A 21,264-nucleotide genomic window follows, 5' to 3' on the forward strand; every position below is an offset into this window, starting at 1 on the left:
TCGGTCTTTCAATCATCAAATAATGAGTAAAACTGACTTTGAGAAGTCAGCAGTAAAGAACAAGGAACAAGCCAGGAACAGCAAGAATGACAGGAATAACACAGGTGTGTATGGAAAGAGCAGAACATTTGGCACCTACAAGGCTTTTAATGAAGTCACCATCTTGACCCACAGGATCATAACCTTGTGGTTTGCACTAAGGGGAACAAGTCTTTGTTGTAGAACTACAGGCTGGGTGAACATCCTGCCAACAACCTTGTCTTATTAAAATAAGCTTCAGGCTCCCGCAGCAACAAACCTACACATTTTGTCTCATCTAATGAACGTTTGCCTTGGAGCTCTAAGGCGTCTTCTAAAGCTTAAAGCAAATTTAGACAGGAGGAAATGAACTGCAGCGTATGATTCATCATAATTATAAGTCCACATGATTACTTATATGTGTGAAAGATTTGGTTTTAGTTTGTTTTTTAATCATCTGGGATATTTTGGGAAAGCGTTCTTTAGAGCTTAGTTATTGCTTTAGAATATATTATGTGAAATAAAAGTCAAATGTTTCAATTTTAGGATGTGGAATATTTAAAAGGTGTTTGTTTTCCTGCTGGATTGAAGGTTTAAAAGTCTTTATAGAAGTTGGGGAGTTGCAGAGCATAAAAAAGTAGCGCTTTCTTTCCAGTCATGCATTACTTTGTGAAAACCTCAGAATAAATCCATGTAAAATACTATAAGGCTTGCAGCTGTAGTACATGAAAATGTGAAGAAGTACAAGCCATATGAATATTTTTTCACTGCAATGTATGCTTACATAAAACATCAATTAACCATTATATCTGGCACATACTTTGTAAAGGGCTTGTTATAGAAAACAAACATACATGCACTAAAATAGCTGAAAAAAAAACCTTTTATAGGTCCCTTCAACATAGGCATGTCAAACTGGATCACCGAATGAGTCAAGATGACCATTCTGTGATTGAGCAAGAGGATAATACATTACATGAAAAAGCTGAGGAAAATATAAAAGCCTTTTACAGTGAAAACTGTCTTATTCTTGCAGGGAAATTGCAAAAACAACAGAATTTAAAAAGCAGTGTTCTCAGTAGGTTTGGTGAAAGTAAAACATTATTGCAGATCACCCGAAGGAATAAAGATTCCTTATAGCATTTTTCCGTGCTACTGGTACTTTGAGTTTTCTGCCAGATGGCAGAACAATTAAAAAAATTAATGTTTGGTGTTTAAGCTCTGAACTGTGGAAACTCATTTTCCAAGGTGCGCAGTAAGAGAGCTTCTGTGAACCGTCTTGTTCATCTTCTTTACAGAGAACAGGTCCAGGTCTGTCCTACCAAACATTTGAAGCATTCCAGCAGCTTGGAGGTTGAGTTGGGCAGCATCTTGGGAATAAAGGGGAAAAACTGTTCAGGATCCAGAGAGTCAAACTTTGGCTTCAGTTACCCTGCTAGTCTATATTCTCTGTTTTGGTGTTAACATGTGTTTTTGCCAAAACAAAAGCAACTACAAACTAATTGCAGATAATTTATTTTGCACTTTAAAGTCCGTGAAATGCTGTGTGAACCCACAGTGAGGCTGGCCTGCTTTGTCATTACTTACCACCAAGGAACGTGCCATAAGTTTCCATGCTGCATCTGACTGTCCGAAAAGAACAGCTTGAGCTGCACGGGATGTTGTGGTGCATTAATGGAATATGTTTTGTGATTGGTGTGAGCACTATGTTCCTTACTGGTGGACCATTATTAAAAGTCTAATTATCTCAGAAGGGATACAATTTTAAATTGAGCCGGATGCGGCCTGTGGGCCTTGAGCTTGACATAAACAACGCTATCTATACAAACTGTAACGAACATGCAGTGGTACAAATATACAGTTTGAAACACATGATATGCAGAAAGAAAAGCTTTTTAAAAACAAAACAATAAATTAAGAAACTTGAACAATATGTTTGTATTTAGAAATAAATCATAGGTAAGTCAGAGTGTTTTTGTGGCGTAGGTTGGGTAAAAGAATTTGATTGACTTGCATGCTCCTTGTCACAGCTGTGTAACACTTTTAAAGGATTTTAAATAACATCTTGCAGTAGATCCGTCTAAAACATACTTTTATTGTATACGTTAGTGTTTAAAATTGTGTCCAAAAAACGTTTTTGTTAAAGAGATTTTAAACATCAGTGAGAGTTTCCTGCCAAGGTAAACGCAAAATAAACATTAATAAAACAAAGAAATATAAAAAACTAACAGCAAGAAGACACTGAGCCAATCAGGCTCTGAAATGTATGATAAGATGCCTCAGGGATACCATTGTTTGTTTGCATAACACATTTTTTTTTTACATAGATAACATTAACAAACATTACAAAGAAGACATGTTGGTGTAGAAAGTCATGAAAAAAATCTGGACACTGTACAACAGCCTGTGTTTTTCCAACATGTTTGGACATATGCAAATTTTATATTAATTTTAGCAATACTGGAAAAATTGTGGAATTAAACAATAATAAAAAATACAAAGAGTAGACTGTTAAAGTGAGAGTGAACATCAAGTGTAATACAAAGAGCTGTCTGAGGCCTTCAAAAAGAAAATAGTAGTAGCATGTGAATCTAGTCATGGATTTAAAGAATTTAAAATCAGACTTCTTACTTTATCAAAAATTGTCTCCAAGTCTAGGACATTTAAAACAACTGCCAACATGCCCAGTTCTGGCCGTCCAAGCAAACTTACCCTGAGAACAAACTGAAAGATGCTAAAAGATATCTCCAAAAACTCTAAATTATTATCAGTCGATCTACTGATCTACTGCTCTATCATCAGTCGATCTATTTTTATGTCTTGCTACTGCTGATATAAAAATACATGGGTTCAGACTGAACAAGTTTTCCATGGGAGGTATGTGAGAAGGAAACCTTTGCTGATAAATATGATGATCAGACTAGGGTCTGCTGACATGCCAAGGAGGTAATTCAGCCTTTTAATTCAGGTGTGTTGGAGCAGAAATGCATCCAGAAGTTGCAGAACTGTTGCACTAAAGGACTGGAGTTGCAGATGCCTGATGTAAACAAAGACCTGGACTCATCTTTTCAAATGAAAAATGTCCTTTTGGATAGATGAGTATGGACACCAAAACAGAGGACAGATGTTTGGGATAAACAAAATACAGCATTCAAGAGAAATATCACTCCACCTGTGAGGCATAGAGCTGGAAGTGTCATGCTTGGTGGATGCTTTGCTCTTGAACAGATCCTATTTAAATGAATGTAAATTAAAAAGTTTTTGTTTCTGTTTACTGTAGTTAGTGACTGAACTACTCCATACAACCCTTGCAAAATAGTCTTAAAGCCAGAGTTGGCTACAGATGCCTAAGTAATAGATATTTTTAGTCATGAGTGCCATTTATTTTTTTTATATTTAAAGCCATTGAACAGGTTGCGTTTTCATGTTTTTAGATTGCTTACAACATTATTTTGAACTACATTAACCTTCAGATTCATCAATGAATCAGAAGCTAAAATGAGTCTTAATTCAGTTTAATGCATAATGTTTCTGTCCTTATTAATGTTCTCTTCTCATATGAAAAATACTGAAATGGATGTGCATGTCATAATGTTAACTGCCAACCTGACCCACATGCAGAGAACAACCAGAGACAGATGAGATTAGTGAATGTTTATTTAAATAAATGATCCTGGGAACGGGAAACAAGACTGGGACCGTCTGGCTGCGGGAGAAGAGCAGAGTTACAAACTGGACCTCAGAAAACGCACCAGAACTGATTGTGCAGCTTACAGGTAAGTGCAGGGAAACCCGCCGTGGGGAATGGTCATAGATCCAGTGGTGTAAGAGAGAGTGGCTCGCCTTGACCGCTGTGTTCGTTGAGATGGGGCCGACAGACGGTGCTGGGAGGGCGGACAAGATTCGCTTCGCTGGTGGCTCAGAGAAGAGTCAGCCTGAAGGTTCAATTCGAGACTCGGTTCAGACCGATTCTTTAAATCTCTGGTCAACTCCGTCGGATCCAGAGGTAAGGCATCTGGAAGTGTCAGGACAGGCAAAATCAGTGCAAGTTTACAGAAAATTTCAGAAATAACTTTCAAACTACGAGAGTAGATTTCAGGGGAGGCCAGTAGCTGTACCGCAAGGGCAAAACGCTCAGGCAACGAAGTGCAGGCGCGGCCTCTTAATATACAGGTCCTTCTCAAAATATTAGCATATTGTGATAAAGTTCATTATTTTCCATAATGTAATGATGAAAATTTAACATTCATATCCTATCTCACAAAATTAGCATATCATTAAAAGGGTCTCTAAACGAGCTATGAACCTAATCATCTGAATCAACGAGTTAACTCTAAACACCTGCAAAAGATTCCTGAGGCCTTTAAAACTTCCAGCCTGGTTCATCACTCAAAACCCCAATCATGGGTAAGACGGCCAACCTGACTGCTGTCCAGAAGGCCACTATTGACACCCTCAAGCAAGAGGGTAAGACACAGAAAGAAATTTCTGAACAAATAGGCTGTTCCCAGAGTGCTGTATCAAGGCACCTCAGTGGGAAGTCTGTGGGAAGGAAAAAGTGTGGCAGAAAACGCTGCTCAACGAGAAGAGGTGACCGGACCCTGAGGAAGATTGTGGAGAAGGGCCGATTCCAGACCTTGGGGGACCTGCGGAAGCAGTGGACTGAGTCTGGAGTAGAAACATCCAGAGCCACCGTGCACAGGCGTGTGCAGGAAATGGGCTACAGGTGCCGCATTCCCCAGGTCAAGCCACTTTTGAACCAGAAACAGCGGCAGAAGCGCCTGACCTGGGCTACAGAGAAGCAGCACTGGACTGTTGCTCAGTGGTCCAAAGTACTTTTTTCGGATGAAAGCAAATTCTGCATGTCATTCGGAAATCAAGGTACCAGAGTCTGGAGGAAGACTGGGGAGAAGGAAATGCCAAAATGCCAGAAGTCCAGTGTCAAGTACCCACAGTCAGTGATGGTCCGGGGTGCCGTGTCAGCTGCTGGTGTTGGTCCACTGTGTTTTATCAAGGGCAGGGTCAATGCAGCTAGCTATCAGGAGATTTTGGAGCACTTCATGCTTCCATCTGCTGAAAAGCTTTATGGAGATGAAGATTTCATTTTTCAGCACGACCTGGCACCTGCTCACAGTGCCAAAACCACTGGTAAATGGTTTACTGACCATGGTATCACTGTGCTCAATTGGCCTGCCAACTCTCCTGACCTGAACCCCATAGAGAATCTGTGGGATATTGTGAAGAGAACGTTGAGAGACTTGTTGTGGAATTTTCTTATCAAAGTGGGTAGAAGTTGACTCATAACAAGAGAAAATCCGGACTTTGTCTTATAAGTTTTATTCAAAGGCATTCAGCGTTTGAAGACCCTGACACTGAGGTTAGTCAGTGAAACAGAGCCACGAACAGAAATCACAAACAGTATTTATACTAAAAATGAGGGTGTTATCTCAACTTCAAAGAGTTTTAGAAATATGGCCCCTAGACCCTCCCCGGGTCAGAGTTAACAAAGTTATTTATGAGGGCACCCATCTACCTTCCTTTAAAATATACACTTCAGGAAGGGTTAACCATAAAACTCTCCAGCATGTGAATTTAGAGTCCATCTGCTAAATAAAACAGAACACTCATCAAACACAGAGGTCAGAGGTGAGAGGTAGATGGAAGGTCACCTGTGAGTGATACAACACAGAAACAAATGTGAGAGGTGAAGGGAATATCAGAGCACTTTAAAAGAATTTTCCATTACACTCCTTTCTTCTGATTACAAGATAATCACAAAACTAAAAGAAAATTCTACAAAACCATCACCCAAAGCTTATAATCAAAGTAAAACTAATAAAAGAAAAGAATACATAACAAATACATGTGTTATGTCATGGCTTCCTCTAAGATCTACTGTAAAGCATCTCAAGCAACATAAAATCCATTGGTATCCATACCATCTGCCACTGTAAATGCAGAATCATCACAATCATGACAAACAGAAATTAAGTTCACATCCTCATCAACAGGCAACACAGAAAAACGTACCAGTCTCATCACCATTCCCCTAACCATTGGAATAATACAACATGAAAGAAACATCAAAATCAAAAAGAAACATAAAAGAATCACTCCAATCTTTACTAACCAAGATGTCCATCCACCAGTAAAGAACCAAGACCAAGGAGTCCAAGAGGAACTCATATTCTCCTTCTGTTGGGTCGTCAGCAAGTCCTCAAACTTATCATGGATATTCGTCATGTTCTTAGACACATCGGGAATAAAAGTGCAACATTGTTCCCCAATTAAATGACAAACACCACCCCTCTCAGCTAACAGATAATCCAAAGCCATTCTATTTTGCAAACTCATAGTTCTTATAGCCTGCTGCTCCGTAGGTAGAACAGTGAAACCTTCCTCAGATAAAGCAGTAAGATTTTCTAACTCAACTGACAACTCATTAATCCTATGGGCGGCGTTAGCAGCACCATAATTAGGAAAAATTGTACCCAAAATCCCTTTCCAATGTGGGATCCTAGCTCTCTTTTGCCGTTTGAGCATTGTCTTCCTCTCTAATAATGGGCTGAGTGAATCATAAGTCGTGACTGTAGGTAGTAAATGAGCTAGATAACATACTCCAGACCAATTAGCAGGCAGATACAGATATGATCTGTTTCCACACATCCAAACCATGTTCTTAGGACACGAGAACCCATCTCTACTAGGAAAAGTAACAAGAACCCTGGTTAATTTACCTGCCATGCCATACAATTGACTTCCATTCGGTAAGGCTGTAAGATTAAGAGTTAACACAAAAGGATCTGGAGCCAAAGATTCTGAAATAGTATACGGATCAGTTCTGACAGGACAAGGTCTAGATGTATTACTGTGGATCAAGGCACATGAAACTGGTATAATAGTTTTACAACCCACCGTCTTTCCAAGGAAATAAGGTGTGCTTTCCTCCTGAGCAATACAAATATCTGGATCTTTAATTGGATTTCTATTACCCCGAAATCTATAAAGAGTTCCTGTAGACGCACACGTTAAATTAGTCTCACTAGAAAATTTACCAACATTTCTGCTTTTCCGTACCGCATAATTCCTCACCCAAGGAAAAATGACCTCCACCAACCGGTTATCTGGAAAGAAAGTAGCTAGAGTATAAGCAGTATCAATAGGAACTGGTACCAAAAATGGTTGATCATTAATAGCATGTGGAATCAAACAACAAACATAGCAACTATCATTTCTTATCTTCCTCATGGTTTGATGCATCAGTTGCCACCAGACATTATCAGTATGATCATAGTAGTCAGAAAAGTGATGGATCTCTCTTCGAATCAGCTGATGAGTATTATTAACACAATTCCTCAAATTAGCCCTACATTGTCTTTGCTGCACCTTTTCCCAAATGAACACAAGAGTTATAAAAATACTTGAAATACCAATCATTAGCATCAGAACAGACAATCTTCCATTTAACTGCATCGTGACCTTGAAGTGGAATGTCCTTTCTTCTGGTACAGAAAGAAAACAGTTTTTTTTCTCAAAGAAAACAAATTATAAACAACTTTAAAAAAAACAAAAATCCTGCTGCCTCTCCTGAGTGGCTTCTGCGCTTCAAGCTGCCCTGTTACCAGTCTGGTACAGGTGGGCGGTCGTAGGAAGCTCCTCTAGAAATATATTTAGAAACAGGAACTCTAACCTGCTGGAAGTCAGGCTTCCATAGTCCAACTTATGATTTCTAACTTTCAGGCAATGCGATGGCCTTAAGTAGATTCTGAAATAACATTGCACTGCCCAAGGGATTATTGTGCCCTTGTAAGAACAGTGTTCTTCAACCACCTGTTCAATCACTCGCCAGTGATCAGCTTACAGTTCTTTATCTTATGGTGGTCCGCTGTCCTCACACCTTTCAGGCCGTGGATGATCCAGTTGGAAGATGACTTGCGTCCTGGAAGCCAGATGAAACTGGAGGAGCTGGAGCTTTCCTGCAGCTTTCCTGCAGCTTTTCTGGCTGTCTAGTAGGATCTGATATGGGCCATTCCAGCACCTGGACTTCCAGTGTTTTCTCCTAAATTCTCCGACCAGAATCCAGTCGCCAGGAATAAAGGACTGGAGGGTGGAAGTGGCTGTTTCTGGTAATGCAGCCTTCACTGTCTGTGAAACTTGAGAAAACACAGTGGACAGGTTTTGACAGTAAAACAACATCCTATCTTCACACAAAGATGTGGAAGAAAATTATCTTGGCAATATTCCCATGTCCAAATTAGGAGACTTGCTACACAGCACTTCAAAAGGACTGAGATTTGCCTGTGTCCTTTGTCTCAATCTCATATAAGTGAGAACAATAGGTAGAGCCTTCACAACACTTGGCTAATTTTCAATTCAAAGTCCCATTCTCAAACCTAAGTGCTTAACTACATGAACTTCATCAAAACATCCAACAAAATCCAAATAATTGATCTTCTGACTTCACCTGATATACTAGCAATGACCATCAGCTAAATATTCTGAATATCAAAAATGTGACATGATGTTTGAGGAAGGTCTGATTACAGGTCAATATTTCATAGTTTCAGAATACCCAAAAATAATTTCAAAAATGGTCTAATCTATGGAGATGTAAAATTTCACAAAAGAATCAACACCATAATTTCAGAGAGGTTTTCATAATGTGGTCCTAGGGAGCTATGCACCATTTATATAAACAAAGTACAACGTCTCTCTCGCATTGTCACTAAGTCCTCACTGGAGGTCTGAGCTACCCTTTTTCCCATGAGTGCTAAAACTTTTGGAACCCCATGTTACTTTATTCTGACATTCCCCTCTTCTGACGCAGGGTCCAACCCATGCGACAATCCAGCAAAAAGTTTGTACAAAAATGTTCTAGTAACCAAGATCACATAACCTAGAACCAAAGAAATGAATTCTGACATAACTATGTGTCACTATGAATTTAAGAAAAGCAACATAAAGAAAATCCAGATGTTTTTAACTGCAATTCAGTTCCATTAACAACTAAACACAAACTGTAATTATTTAGTTCATCAATGTTTCACTTAGAAATTAGTCACATATCATCCTAATTTGTCTTGTACAAAGATGAGTATTAGATTAATGGACATCCAATGTAATTTGGATGAATAAACCCTACAAATTGAATCTAATAAATAATTCCCACCAAGTATAAAGGCATGACTCTGATTCTTTATCAAAAATATATTCCTTACCTTTGCATATCTTGAACTGTCAGCTAGCTTAATGGTACCAGGGAAACTTTCAATCTAATAAATCACCAGTGATTCTGTATGCAAAACTAATTCTTCAAACTAGTTTAAACTATTTCATTAACCTTTTAGTAATAAAACACATAAATCTAAAAGTCATGCTACACCCTTAATTATTATACAAAAAAAACATGTTTTTAAGGCAACAATCACTACAAGCATTTTGACTCTATTGTCTCTTAAACAGTGTTAAAACTCAGGAAGGGAGGTGCTGAGCGTTACCATGACAGCAAAGGCATGAACCAATCTAGTAGGTGGGCGGAGTCAGGCAGAACTAACCTCTGATTGACAGCCTATGGGCGGACCCACAGTTTCTTCATCCCATCCCACATTAGTGTAACTTAAACTGCAAAGCTATTAACATGCACCTACCTCAGAAACAAGCTGCTTCTTAATTCTCCTGAAAACTCAAAGTTTAATCAATCTGAGATTTAGAAACATTATTCCAAACATGGATTATTGTTTCATGCAACATATAATCAAACATTCATTCCAACAAAACAAAGACAAAACATCAAAGACAGACAAATGGCCAAATTTGAAGCTTCAAGAATTCAAAGAAATTTTTAACAATCTCTTTTCAGAATATGTTTTCTCAGCCATATCTTTTAATGCTATAATTGATCAATTTGGTTATGACAATCGTCAGGATCCTTTTTAAAAATGAGTGCACATAGTCCAAAGAGATCTCAAAGTATTTAGAAGCACAGCAACAGTTTTCTCTTATATGAATCCAAATTTACTGATGCTGAAACCTTTTGCTAATTCTTTGTACTGTATCTCTATAATAATAACTACAATCCTGAGAGTTATTGTTATAGTTCTCTTTTTGTTTGGCTCAATTTGATCGCAGCTGCATTGCAGAATTTCAAGTTAAATGCAAAGAAGTATTTTTTATTTAATTCAATTCAAATTCAAAGATACTTTATTGATCCCCGAGGGGAAATTAGAAAAGTCAGCGTTGACATTTTTATGGTATACCCAAACTAAACAAAACTGCAGTGTTTGACTTAATCATAAATTAAGATAAGAAGCTTGTCTCCAAACTGGACTTTTTCCCACATAATGTTTCAAAAAAGAACAAACATCATTTTCTTTAATTTGGCTATTTAAATTTTGAGAGTTGGGGAGAACTTATCACTAGAACCCCTCTTTAATAATCCAATGGTGATAAATGTTCCAATATTTTATCTCTTAGTAATCTGAAATCACCTTGTGTACCTTTGTACTCCTATGTATTCCTTTAATCTTTAAACCCTAAGAAATCAAACAAGGAGACTTGAGTTTGAGCCGACCATCCTCTTACTGTTAAGAGAGCCTTTATTTCTTTTCTTTTCCTAAAATAAAGGATTTTACTTGTCTTATTCCGTTATACAAGTCCTAACCTTGGTTCCAAAACTAAACTCTTCAACCCCAATCTGTGTCCCCAGAGTAGAAATTTTGAGTATTATTGCATTTCAAAGTCACCAAAATGACTGGAACTCATCATTGGCTTAGATCTATTTTAATAAGTAATCAGCCTACCTTTAATTAAGTCTTATAATTTCATGGACCCAAAATCTATGGCTTACAGGCTTCAGGAGTCCAGGAACCACAAGTTGAGTACTACTGCATTGAACAATGGTGTTAACTTTCTGCAGAGATTGAAGGATTGGCTAAATATATTATTTCTGCTTGGACAATAATCAGATTTAAAATTATTAGTTCACAGCTCCTAATTTACCTCAGATCATATTTGCTTCTAACCCAGTTCATAAGAAGCTTCAGACAAACATTATGCTAAAAAAACCAAGAACAAAAACCAGATCTGTTTTAAAATAAAGAAAAAGCATGCTTAAAAAAAACGTGTTACTGTGGTGGAAAATAACTCCACAGTTCTGAAGGCCTTTTCATGCAGAGTCTTTTAGGAAACATGAGATTAGTTTAATGTTTGTGTGGTACCACTGTCCAATCAGATTCTTTCTAAATAACCCCATTTTTTCATACTCATTTTAAAGGTTTGTTTTACCAAGAAAAATGTGTTTAACAAAACCAATTACTCTCAAAAGTTTTAAAAGTTTTTAGCTGGTGATATCTTAGAAAACAACAAGTGTTTTAATATTTATATGCAACACAGAACTGATTAGGTGTCCTTTCCTTCTCCAAAGGGAGAAAAAAGAACCTGCAGAACCAAACCTTTCATAGTTTTTGTCAGGATCTGATATAAGGTACAGTGTAAATCAACACGCTGCATGAATCAGAAGAGGGAAGAAAAAAAACCTAATATAACCTCTTCCCAGCAGCTGCTATGAAAAACAATGAATTTGTACTTTCCATAAGCGTCAGTTAACACTTGCGGACAAAAACTGCACCAAACTTTAAGTACTGTGTCAGAAACTGTATGAAGACCATCTGCAGTAGAACTAAGCCTGTTTTAATGAGGTCTCTACCCATTAGATTTATGGGATACAAACTCTGACAACAGAAAATGCCTGAAGGAGAAACCCATCAGGTTTTACGCATGCGCTGGGTTTTTAAAAATACTCCTTCATGAGATCTGTCCTGAGAATAACATAGAAACACATGGTTACTGCTGAGTTTTGGAGATGTTGTAACGTCCTCTGCTTTTAATAACTTTTAATAACTAGAATAATTGACCCTGAATATTCCACGACGAAAGAGAACTTGTTTCTCTAAAAGAATTAACTGGAAAGTATCAAATGAGTTAAGTTATCACCCTTTTAAAGATACTTTTCTAACCCTAAAATAATATTTTAACCCGCTATATCTGTCAACGTCAAGCAAGCGTGTCACATGAGCAGCGGTTAATAAGCGTTCTTCATTGCAGAAAATAAGAAAAGATTTATGCAAATGTGTGTGTGTTTGTACGTTACCCCCATCAGTTTCTAAATCGCTCCAGAGTCAGACTGTCATGGCACACAGTCCTCTATCAGTCCAAAAAACAACCAGACCCTTCCCAGGTCTGTTGGTGAGACATTGAATCATTCTTTGTCCACTTTAACTTCTCCAGGAGGGAGAAAGAAGAAACTTTGCTCCGGTTTCTCTTCTGCCCGCATAAGATGCTTTCAATATAAATCCAGTGTATCACTCTTCTGGCTCTTGCAAACAGCATGGATCTTTGTCCATCTCAGTGGGTCCAGACTTCTTCTGAGTTTCGTTTTTTTGTAGAAAGTCACACTGCGATTTTCAACATGCAGGAAGGCAGATCTCTCTCTTTCAGGCCGTGCTGGAGAAGCGTCTCTGGTGTAGTAGCCATAGAGAAGGGCAGGTTTCTAAAATCCAGACTCAAAAACGCAGATGTTGAACTTAAATCCCATATATGTGTGTATTTGTGTGTGAGAGAGGCAGAAGAAAAGTTTAATATAGGTTCAAATTTTGTACAAATACATATTATCAGTCAGTCAGTCAGTTGTCCCCCTGCCTGTCACTTCCTTCCACAACATGAACTATACTCCTTTCTAAAACAACTTTCTTTTCGACTCTCTAATGTCCTTTTTCAATTTTACCTTCTTTACCGACTGATCGCAATATTTAAGACAAACAAAACTTCCTTCAGGAAAGTTTTAACTCTTTAACCCCTTAATTGATGCACTCTGTGCTTTTTAATCTTTTCTTATGTTTTTTTTATTTATTTTTCCATCAACTGTTTTACTTGAAACTTTTTAAACTATTTTACTTATTTACACTCAAACTTCCACGCTGTGAAAAACCAAACTTATCTTCCAAATTAAAGCACATTTAACACAATCATCCCCACTTTTTCCTTTCATTATTTTATAAATCAGAGTCTGAAGAAGGAGACACCCCTGATGCCTCAAGGTTCCGGAACCATTTTTTTTTACCTGTTCAGCGGCACGTCTGCCCACTGGCTTTTCTCCTTTATGAGGTGTAGAAAATTGCTAAAAACCACCCGCAAAACCCTGTGTTTTGCTTTATCTTATTGTTACCAATAAGAACCTCCCTGCAATTCCTTTTGCAGGGTAACCGGGCCCTCAGCTGATGTCCTCCCTCTCGCAACTCTGGAACCTAATTAATTAGTTAGGAGATGATGGTTAATGTGTAATAAAAATAATAATATACATTATATCATACAGAGCAACTTCTCACCCAGATATATTTGAAGACAAATTGTTCGGATCTAATCAGCCAGACGCCGCAGGCGGGCATGAGGACTCCACTACCGTAATATGGAGGTGGACTGAGAACAACTCTCAGGCTGGCCAGGCGTCCGTGTCCCATCCTGCGGTCTCCTCTGGCACGCTAGATCCTGTTCGTGACGCTAAAATTGTTGTGGAATTTTCTTATCAAAGTGGGTAGAAGTTGACTCATAACAAGAGAAAATCCGGACTTTGTCTTATAAGTTTTATTCAAAGGCATTCAGCGTTTGAAGACCCTGACACTGAGGTTAGTCAGTGAAACAGAGCCACGAACAGAAATCACAAACAGTATTTATACTAAAAATGAGGGTGTTATCTCAACTTCAAAGAGTTTTAGAAATATGGCCCCTAGACCCTCCCCGGGTCAGAGTTAACAAAGTTATTTATGAGGGCACCCATCTACCTTCCTTTAAAATATACACTTCAGGAAGGGTTAACCATAAAACTCTCCAGCATGTGAATTTAGAGTCCATCTGCTAAATAAAACAGAACACTCATCAAACACAGAGGTCAGAGGTGAGAGGTAGATGGAAGGTCACCTGTGAGTGATACAACACAGAAACAAATGTGAGAGGTGAAGGGAATATCAGAGCACTTTAAAAGAATTTTCCATTACAGACTCAAGACCCAACACTCTGGATGAGCTAAAGGCCGCTATCGAAGCATCCTGGGCCTCCATAAGACCTCAGCAGTGCCACAGGCTGATTGCCTCCATGCCACGCCGCATTGAAGCAGTCATTTCTGCAAATGGATTCCCGACCAAGTATTGAGTGCATAACTGTACATGATTATTTGAAGGTTGACGTTTTTTGTATTAAAAACACTTTTCTTTCATTGGTTGGATGAAATATGCTAATTTTGTGAGATAGGAATTTTGGGTTTTCATGAGCTGTATGCCAAAATCATCCGTATTAAGACAATAAAAGACCTGAAATATTTCAGTTAGTGTGCAATGAATCTAAAATATATGAATGTTAAATTTTCATCATTACATTATGGAAAATAATGAACTTTATCACAATATGCTAATATTTTGAGAAGGACTTGTACTGCCCAGTTGATAAGCCTGATGAGCTGTACCTGTCCCGTCTCCAGCATCTCCAGGCAACGGCACCTGGCAGTAAAATGGTTAGCGGCAGGCAGACACACCACGGATTCTGACAGTGCATCATGTTCTGTTAAACATGGCAGCACAGTGCTGATGGTTTTAGGATGGAGGTACTCTGTGTGACCCTCACAATAATCAGTACTTATCAAAGTCTTCGATGGTGTCTGTTAGATCACAGCTGCCTTTTTTTGGGATTTTACTATTTATTTTCTGCAGGAAAGCTTGTTAGAATCTGTTTCAATCTAATCAGAGGACTCAAATATTTGAAGTGTGGCAAAAATATACAGACCAGGACTGAACCTCAAAGCATGTCTTGGTTTAAACCTTGGATGAAAGAAACTCGCATCTTGTCCTGGCTGGGAGATTTTCTCATCCCAGTAATATCAGTCAAAGTGTCACATCCTCACCAGCTGGGGTGATGGGATAGTGATTGACTCACTGTCACTCTCAAACACACACACACACACACAGTTTGGGAACGTATGTAATCTTCCCCTTAGTATCATTCCCTGTAATCAAGGGACTGGAAACATTTTTCCATTGTTTTGCTAATTGTCAGCTGCATAATTAACAAAATGTTGTATTACTGGATTTAGAGTAGTAAACAGATGGACTCTCCTGACAATTATGAGAGTACTGTGTAAAATTTAGAATAAGCAACACATGAAGAGCCCTTTGTTGATTCCTATACTCTTCATCAGCAATTCTTTAATCATAAGGAACACATTCTTAAGGCAGATTGCCACTCTTTGTGTCCTATTAGATTTATAAAAGAAAGAGGGTGTTATTACAACTATAGTTTGTTTACTTTGGTCAAAATCTGTTGATGAGTTTGAAAATTTATAAAATCTTTTGGGTGGTTAGGTTTCTTTTCACAAAGAGAAAACCAAGCGAACCAAAACCACACAAGAACATTCAGTCTGTTTATCGGTCAGATGTGTCCGGAGCGGGAGAACCAAATGTAAATACTGAAAGCAGATGTCGTGTTCTGAGCTAGAAGAACATATGGAGAATTGAATCATATCATTAGTGTGTTTCTGCTTACTATTTCAGGTAAAATTATCAGAGAAGTATGCAGAATGGCTTTTGACGTCCTTGAAGGTGCTTTATGCTTTAAGAAAAGATACAGGTCCTTCTCAAAATATTAGCATATTGTGATAAAGTTCATTATTTTCCATAATGTCATGATGAAAATTTAACATTCATATATTTTAGATTCATTGCACACTAACTGAAATATTTCAGGTCTTTTATTGTCTTAATACGGATGATTTTGGCATACAGCTCATGAAAACCCAAAGTTCCTATCTCACAAAATTAGCATATTTCATCCGACCAATAAAAGAAAAGTGTTTTTAATACAAAAAACGTCAACCTTCAAATAATCATGTACAGTTATGCACTCAATACTTGGTCGGGAATCCTTTTGCAGAAATTACTGCTTCAATGCGGCGTGGCATGGAGGCAATCAGCCTGTGGCACTGCTGAGGTCTTATGGAGGCCCAGGATGCTTCGATAGCGGCCTTTAGCTCATCCAGAGTGTTGGGTCTTGAGTCTCTCAACGTTCTCTTCACAATATCCCACAGATTCTCTATGGGGTTCAGGTCAGGAGAGTTGGCAGGCCAATTGAGCACAGTGATACCATGGTCAGTAAACCATTTACCAGTGGTTTTGGCACTGTGAACAGGTGCCAGGTCGTGCTGAAAAATGAAATCTTCATCTGCATAAAGCTTTTCAGCAGATGGAAGCATGAAGTGCTCCAAAATCTCCTGATAGCTAGCTGCATTGACCCTGCCCTTGATAAAACACAGTCTGGTTCAAAAGTGGCTTGACCTGGGGAATGCGGCACCTGTAGCCCATTTCCTGCACACGCCTGGACCGGTGGCTCTGGATGTTTCTACTCCAGACTCAGTCCACTGTTTCCGCAGGTCCCCCAAGGTCTGGAATCGGCCCTTCTCCACAATCTTCCTCAGGGTCCGGTCACCTCTTCTCGTTGTGCAGTGTTTTCTGCCACACTTTTTCCTTCTCACAGACTTCCCACTGAGGTGCCTTGATACAGCACTCTGGGAACAGCCTATTCGTTCAGAAATTTCTTTCTGTGTCTTACCCTCTTGCTTGAGGGTGTCAATAGTGGCCTTCTGGACAGCAGTCAGGTCGGCAGTCTTACCCATGATTGAGGTTTTGAGTGATGAACCAGGCTGGGAGTTTTAAAGGCCTCAGGAATCTTTTGCAGGTGTTTAGAGTTAACTCGTTGATTCAGATGATTAGGTTCATAGCTCGTTTAGAGACCCTTTTAATGATATGCTAATTGTGTGAGATAGGAATTTTGGGTTTTCATGAGCTGTATGCCAAAATCATCCGTATTAAGACAATAAAAGACCTGAAATATTTCAGTTAGTGTGCAATGAATCTAAAATATATGAATGTTAAATTTTCATCATGACATTATGGAAAATAATGAACTTTATCACAATATGCTAATATTTTGAGAAGGACCTGTATGTTGCCTTTTTTTATTAGTTTGTTTAATCTACCCCATCCCACAATGCGATGCATACCTAGCTAAGGAACGGTATTGAGGTCAAGCTAGCTGTATACACCTGTTAGCTGTGTCTTGGTGGCAGGTGTCTTGGTAGAAGGGTCTGATCACGTTCACACTATAAAAGAACCACTCTGCAGTTTGTTTGGAACCGTACCGAGACCACCTCTTCCACGTGTTCTTGGTACGGTTGTTTTGACCGCACCGTAGGGCGATTTCACATCTTCACAAACAAATCGCATTGAGGGGGGAAATGAACCAGAGTTCATTTTAATCTGATTTAGGAGTGGTAACATGAAAAGTGAAGTGCTCACATGGCAAAAATGAAATCCTCTGTCATTTTGTTAGGTGTTAACATATAAATGATCTGGCGCCTCATGTGCTTGTAAGACTTGTGTGGATTTTCTATGAAAACCTGGAGTTCAAAAGAAGGAAGAAAAACCATAATGTCATGTAAAGAAGGCCTGAAACTACAGATTGAAATATGTTTGTTGAGCTTGGACTGTGTGAGAGTATTTTTTGAAACACATTAAAATTAAATTTTTATCAAGATTTCTACACAAAGAGACTCTAAAACAAATATTCAAATTTAAATTTGATGTCCAACATTTTATATTTTAACCAGAAATTTGAGCCTCAGGTTTAGCCACATTAGGTAAAATTTATGAGATAAAATTTCCATAAAGGCTTTTAGTGAAACCATTAAAAGGATAATAGGAGTGAGACAACAAAACATCAATTATTTATATATTTCTTTTTGCGCTTTTGAAGCTTTTTATGTATGCAATGTATCAAATCATAATATCAGTGTGTGCAATACTGCAATTGGACAGGACTACATTTATTATTTAGAATATTTCAAGTGGCAAGTTTGTAAATTCTTCATGCCAATAACATTGTTGGCTTTATGGATGGATTTTTGTCGACGCTCATGCTCGATGCAAGCTTTAACGGCTGAGATGCTTAAGCTTTCAAGGATCCGTGGGGACATGATGTGATGAAGGAGAAGAAAAGTTGATTGTATCATCACAATATTTAGCAATAGCATCACAATTTTATGTTGTCTGATACCCTGAAATGTTCCTTTTTATAAATGTCTTGGTCATAGACTTTCTGTGGAGTTTAAAACATATTTTATAATATTTTAAACGTAGCAAAAACAATAGATCTATGATACAATCTGCTGTCAATTTTTAAAACTGTGATCTTTTAATTAAGGCAACTAAATTTTCCCTTTGCGTCCTGATCAATAACCTGTGCAGACAATCACTGCTAAGTTACTTTTTGTTTGTTGTTCATTTGTCCTGCCTGGGCCTTTCAGGCTCACCGATCACTGCAACGTTGGTTCAGCGAATGAGGAAACTGACCTTTTAATATCTGATTTGGCTGCAGAATTCATTCCTCTGGGATTTTACAATGTTTGGGATTTCAGCACAAAGTAAAGTGTTTCCTTTGTGTTTGTTGTGCTAGTTTGTTAAAAATGTAGCTCTGCCGCTCATCTGTTTGATTTGATTTCCTATAACTTTCTGGCAGAACAGCATCATGGAGGTAATTTTAGCGCTTTTTGCACTGTAATCATTCTGTGAGCTAACGCCCACCATCGATATAAAAAACCCCATCATGGTACTGAAAAGCTCGATTTTATGATTTCTCTCTTTTCTATGAGACTCATTTTGCTTTTATTTTTCTGTAATCCTTTGGGAGGCTCCATAAATCTCTATAGCAGACGTTCCCGTTGCTTCTGATCCCTTTTCCCCTTCTGCTTAAGAACACTTTACATTTAAAGCTGTTTATAGAAATTTACATTTTGTATTAAGTTTATATGGGGGAAAATATTTTATCAATCATATTTAAAATGCAAACATAAACATTTACCCAGAATCAGTTATCGCTTAATCCTGTTAGTGTTTCACATTATCTGACATCATAATCTGTAAAATACAGATCCGTTTTTCATTTACTGATCTTTTAGCTGTTTTTTAAAGATTTGTTTTGCAGCACGAGTTCCCTTTATTTTGTCATTGTTCTTTGAAAGTAGGCAGACAGGAAACGGGGTGAAGAGAGGTGGAAAGATATGCAGCACATGTCGCCATGGCCGTCGAGGGCCGAAGCCTCTCTATACATGGGCCCCGTGCTCGACCGCTGCACCAGCAGCGCCCATTTAGCTGGTTTTTGATGTTTCCACCCTTTTTTAAAGCTACAGAAAGTGAATTAGCAGGATGTAACTCTTCACTTCGATGTTAAACCTTCATTTGTTGTTTTTGTTCCAATCCTGAATGCTTCATAGAACGTCATTGAGGGTCATCATGATGTTAAATGATCCACTTCAAAAATTATACTCTTCCATTAGTTCTGGAAATGATACAGAATTTCCTTTGAACCAATGACTGCTGTTGGCAAAACATAAAACTAGTTTTCTGGGAAGGAAACGAGTGAGACAGAAAAGCCAAATGGTTGCTGGTTTATCTATTGTTGAGCATAACTCATGCAGGAGGCAATGTGTACCCTCGGTCTGATAGCAAAAAAGGCCAAAGAGAAAATGGAAAAATTAATCTCAAGTGATTATTAGTTTTACAACAAAGAGCCTAGCCATGATAAAATCAGTGATATAAACCAAAACATCCTCATATTCGTATTAATATGAAAAAAAAAATACTTAAATTTAAACAGCTTACTCTAGCTTTAGATTATGTAGGCCATTTATGTGTCCTACATATGCCATGCAACAATGGTTTGCTGAGCAAAGTACAAAAGGAGTTCAGTGCCTATTTCTATGTGAAGGTGTGCACAGCTCGGTGGGGCCCGTTTGTTGCTAAAAGTAGAAATTTGCTCATCTTGATGTACCATGATGGTGGTGCTTGGTGCACCATGATGAATACTAGTGCAGTCATCAGAGACAAGATCTCTATTCAGAGTGAGCAGCAAGCAGCCAATCATTGTGAAAACAGAGCTCCTTTCCATAGTGTTCTCTGGGTCATGGTGTCTTATCCTAACTTTATCTCGCTTGTTTTTCTCTTCCTCTCTGTCGCATTAAAGCAGGTTTTGTTCTGTTGGTTTTAGCACAAGATCAATGCATCATTGTAGCAGCTGGCATTGCACTGTTGCACGTAAAACGTAACAATTACCGACTTGTCGTTTTCAAAACACTGAATATTTCACTGCATTTAAAAAAAAAAAACTCAGCAGAGTTCACAGATCTTAAGTTCTGAGGGAGAGAGACTTCCTGAGCCTTGACGCTATCGATCTAAAGGTTCTATAATTAATGCCAGTGATTGTCCATGTAGATATCTGTATGTAAGAGGCAGGATCTTATACTTTACTCTGGAAGTTGATAGGGAGCCATTTTAGCTTCAAGTGGAGAGATGTGAAAAATGTAGGGGAAGTGTATTAAAGCCTGGCAGAGAGAGGCGCTTTGGGGAAACTACAGTTTCTTCCAGGAACTTTCAATGATTAAAGGCATAAAATGTATGATATTAAAACTATGATATATTCTGACAGGAAATTTGTAAGAACAAAAACTCTGCATCTAAATATATTTTCCAGAATATAAATAGTAAATCCAGACACTCTATCAGAAGGACATCTCCCAGGTGCAGAGGAGGACAAAGAGCGAGGACGAAGCTGCAACATGGTTGCATCGAGTCTGCACCTAGATGTTGTTCTGATACGGGAAGAGCCCAGTTCTACCACTTATACTTTAGATGCGCAGCTTCTAAATTTACCACCTCAACCTTAGACAATGTGTGGCATTTTTTTGTCGCAAATGTCTGACTTTAAAAATTCAGTAAACTCTGAGTTTTTTAATGCAAATTTCTCCTTTCACAATGTCATAGAATATTCTATTTTTTAATATTGTAAATTTATGCCATTAATTGTAAAGAATTATACTTTTTTTTGTGCAAATCTATGATGTTCGGACATCAGAGAATATCAAAAAAAAAAAAGAGATGAAATTAATCTAGAAATTTAGAGAAAATCTAGAGATTTTTGGTAGAGATTTACTCCTCTGTGGCCACATAATTTGTTTTCTTTAATCTACAATAACCCTAATACTCCGTTATACCAAGGTTGTTTTGTTTAAGCCAGGGAAAAGTGAATTAAAACCATTGAGTCTTGATGAAACAAACCCTAGATTACAATTTCCATTTATGATCAAGACCCCTTGAA

The 21,264-nt window shown here is 38.1% G+C and overlaps 1 protein-coding gene across 7 annotated transcripts in view; it reads left to right on the forward strand.

Moving 5' to 3' along the window:
• The window catches only part of caln1 (calneuron 1), a 95,530-nt gene that overhangs the window by 44,657 nt on the left and 29,609 nt on the right, over nucleotides 1-21,264 (forward strand). The window lies entirely within an intron of this gene.

This window comes from Girardinichthys multiradiatus, chromosome 18 (assembly GCF_021462225.1).
Source record: "Girardinichthys multiradiatus isolate DD_20200921_A chromosome 18, DD_fGirMul_XY1, whole genome shotgun sequence".
Lineage (NCBI taxonomy): Eukaryota > Metazoa > Chordata > Actinopteri > Cyprinodontiformes > Goodeidae > Girardinichthys > Girardinichthys multiradiatus.